Genomic DNA, 4,516 nt, shown 5'->3' with positions numbered 1-4,516 from the left:
AATCTAATATATAAAATTCTCGTGTCGCGGTGTTTGTAGTTAAACTCCTCCGAAACGGCTAGACCGATTCACACGAAATTTTGTGTGCATATCGGGTAGGTCTGAGAATCGAACAACATCTATTTTTCATAACCCTAAGTTAAAGGGGGGGGGGGGATTAAGGGGTTTAATAACATATATGGAAAAACAACGTTTGCGGGGTCAGCTAGTAAATAGTATAAAAATCAGCAGTCTCTTCTTTATATTTTTTTCTTATATTGTCTATCATCTTGTTTTTGCTCATTGTTTGAATTATCATATGATACACATAGATCACACTGACCTTTTTTTGGTTGGTTAAACCCTAAGTTAAATACCGTCGGAATCAATATTTTCTGCACATTTGAATCGTCTCGCCATAAGACTCGACGAATTCCAACCACCAGAGCAGGTTGGGTTGCGAAATGGCTACAACACCGTAGACCACATCCATACTGTTCGACAGATTATTCAAAAGACAGAGACATATAATCAGCCGCTGTGTATGGAATTTGTGGACTGCGAGAAAGCCTTCAACTGTGTCGAGACCTGGGCTGTCTTGGACTCTCTGCAGAGATGTCATATCGACTGGCGATATATCGTGGTACTGAGATGTATGTACGACGCAACGACGATGACCGTTCATGTCCAGGACCAGAGAACAAGACCTATTTCCCTCCGGCGTGGGGTAAGACAGCAAGATGTAATATCACCGAAACTGTTTACCACTGCGCTGGAGCTGCGCTGATCTTTAAGACCTTGAACAAGGCATCAATGTCAACGGTGAATACATCTCTCAACTTCATTTCGCCGACGATATCGTCATCTTTGCGGACACGTTAGATGAGTTAGGCCAAATGCTAGCCGGTCTAAACGATTCCCCCCGACGTGTCGTTCTCTGTATGAACTTGGACAAAACGAAAGTTATGTCTAACAACCAAGTCATACCGAGACAGGTATCGGTCGATGGTACCCTTCTCTAAGTTGTTCAGGATTATATTTACTTAGGCCATACTATCCAACTAGGCCGCAACAACTTTGAGAAGGAGGCCGATAGGAGGATTCGGTGGGGCGCGGCGGCATTTGGCAGGCTTCGTCGAGTCTTTACTTCGAAGATTCCGCAATGCTTGAAGACAAAAGTCTTCGAGCAATACGTCCTGCCTGTGTTAACATACCGAGCCGAGACATGGACACTGACGAAGGGACTGGTCCACAAATATAAAGTCCCTCAACGTGCAATGGAACTGGCCATGCTTGGGGTTTCCCTCAAAGATAGGATTAGAAACGAGACTACCGCGAGAGAACGAAAGTAACCGATATAGCCCACAGAATTAGCAAGTTGAAGTGGCAGTGGGCTGGTCATCTGTGGCGCAGGACCGGTGGCTGTTGGAGCAGACGCGTCCTGGAGTAGAGATCGCGTCTTGGCAAACACAGTGTGTGACGTCCTCTGGCCCGTTGGACCGACGATCTACCTAAGATTGCCGGTGTAAGCTGGATGAGGATTGCGGAAGACCGGGATGTCTAGCGCGAAATTGGGGAGGCCTATGTCCAGCAGTGGACTGCAATAGGCTGAACTGACTGACAAATATTTGGTTTATTATTGCAGTCAGAGTCAGAAGAACTTTGATTTTCAAACATTAAATTTCTTCTGTTGACAAGCTTATTAAACAACGTATTAAAATCTACAGTGCATCGTCGTCACTCAGGTCGACGTCACTTAGATCTGTGTATTATACTGGAGAAATATTGTAACTGGCCACACTATTGTAATTTCGTCGCTCTCTCAGCTGAATTTGCTCATATTTTGCTCAGTATTTTGTGGTGAATTGGTGTAAGACGTCTTTTCTTCACAATCCGTTGTAACGTTTTGTGGGGCAGGGTTTTGGGTAGGCATTAAACTATTGGAGCTTGAAAAACTGGATGAAGATGAGCTAGATGAATCGGAACTAGATGAAGATGATCTTGAAGACGAACTAGAGGACTGTAAATGGCTAGTATTATTTAGGTGTCATTTTTCTCGTCAACTCATAAGTGACAGTAAAATATTGAGTCGGTGTCATCATTTTCATAAGCTCTGCAGTTACATTTTTGGGCTCTGGAGATATATGTATTTTGTTGATTTTCCTCTTCAACCTGCATAACTTCTTTAGTCTAAAATAACAATAATTCATAACACCGTAGTATATTTTAAGGATGAATAATAATCATAATTATTTAACGTCAAAATAGCGGCATTGTTGAATGACAATGATCTATTCAGTCGTTTTGCCATAAAAGAGTAACAATCATCCATCCATACGTCATCCTCATAAACTTTCACATTTATTACAGTAATCAGATGAAAAAAAAATTATAACTTATTACACTATTATTATATTACTTAAAAAGCCGACCGGTGGCGGGATAACCATCCAACTGCTGGCTTTGAAATACACAGGCCGAAGACGGGCAGCAGCGTCTTCGGTGCGACAAAGCCAGCCCTGTGGTCACCAACCCGCCTGCCCAGCGTGGTGACTATGAGCAAAACACATAAGTTCACGCTATTTTTGGCGAAAGCTTGTGGAGGCCTATATCCAGCAGTGGACTGTATAGGTTGTAATGATACACTATTATGTTATAACTTTTACGCTCGATACGCTGTAACTCTTCATTGTGGTATTCAGTTTCTGAATTTGGTATTAAACTTAAAAAAAAAATGTGAGCTCTAAGACGACACCATTTTCAAAACCTATACAAATAAGCACAACAGTTACAAGTTATTCTTAACTTTTACACGAAAAGGGAATTAATGTTGAAAGTTTTTACTTATCTTTCGTCATTCTAAATAATAAAAAGAAGTAAACAAAAGTGACTTTTATAAATAGCCTTATTTATTACAATAAAGTGATACTTAACCAATTACTCCAACAACTAAGGCATATATTTCAATATAAAACTGAAGTGTTAGGCGTTAACTTTGTAAAATTTGTCAATTTTTAAAACAAAACCGAAGTAAATCCAAATGTTACACATCATTATCAAATGCGTTTTCAGAGATAATGAAGTATAACAAAAATCATCTTTTTATTTTAAATCCCTTTTAATCTAATATTGAATTATTTGATGTTACTCAAAACGGCAGCACTTCAATCTCCGCTCACTGCCGGTGCATCTCTGAATCACGCCACTTTACAAGAACTGACTTGTCAGTTCCAGTTGATAGAAAAGAGAGCAACAGTCGCGTATCTCTCTGTATCTTATAGTTAAAACGCCGGAGTCGAAGTCTACCTATTCTTTACGCGACGAAGACGGGTTTTATTGTAAAATCTCCAAATCCACAAATTTTGAGTTACATCTTTGTTTTATTAAAGGTGCGACATGTGTTTGCGATGTTTTTTGACGTTTATTTGGAATAGAATACTATAAATTATTGTAAAAAATATAAATACAATTTACCTTTTAATATTTATAATAAAAAATGCATACGTGTTGTGTGTAGGTTTTTAAATTAAAAATAAATTTTTTGTTTTAATTATAAGAACCATTTTTCAATATGTATTTATATTTTTCTATGGTTCATTATTTTTATTACTATACGGCATTATTGTTATCATATTACAATAAGGCCAGAGTTTGATAAACAAATTATAAATCTGTGCTAGTATTATAATAAGGCTTGAAATTTGTGAGCTTGCATATGAGAAATGTTTTTTAAACTTTTCATGTTTTTTTAATATTCTGTCAAAAAAAACTTAATTTTTTTCTGATATGTTTATTTTATAATAATGATATATTATAAGAAAAAATCTCGTTTAATATTTTAATGTAAACATGGCTTAAAATAACATTACCCATTATGTAGTCCTACCTTTACTCAACACGATAATGTAAAGAATTTCTCTTTATCTACATAAAAAAACACGTTCAGTAAACAAATTTACATTTAAATCATTGATATATGACCATTTCTTAATTGCAGCGTCTCCACCCGTGTGGAACATGCATTATCTGTTTATACTGTTTGCGTTTCTTTTTCAACAATAATATTTATTTGAAAGAATGTCGGTGCAAAATTTTTCTATAGTAGTACATAACATCCATAATATTCAGCTTTTACAGACTATAAATAATGTGTTTGAAAAACCGGCTTCATCATTACATCGACAAGTAATACAACGTAAGTAGATGAAAAATAATGACAAACACACTAGTCGACACTAAGATTTTCGAAGATTCCCCTCGATTTCTCTGGGATACTATCATCAAATCCTGGTTTCCTTATCATGGTACTAAGCATGGGATATCTCCTTTCGAACAAAAAAGAATCAGCAAAATCAGTTCAGAAACGACGAAGTTATCCGTGAACACACATAAAAAATATATGTACGGTCGAATTGAAAAACCTCCTCCTTTTTCTAAGTCTGTGAGTTTGATTCCTACCTGAGTCTGAAAGTAATATTTGTATTTATATATGTATTATTTCCATGTATATTTATCAAAAGTTATCTAGAAGAGTCGG

This window comes from Melitaea cinxia, chromosome 27, assembly GCF_905220565.1.
Source record: "Melitaea cinxia chromosome 27, ilMelCinx1.1, whole genome shotgun sequence".
In the NCBI taxonomy this organism is placed as follows: Eukaryota; Metazoa; Arthropoda; class Insecta; order Lepidoptera; family Nymphalidae; genus Melitaea; species Melitaea cinxia.
The sequence above is the reverse complement of the archived record's forward strand: the minus strand, read 5'-3'. Positions refer to the sequence as shown.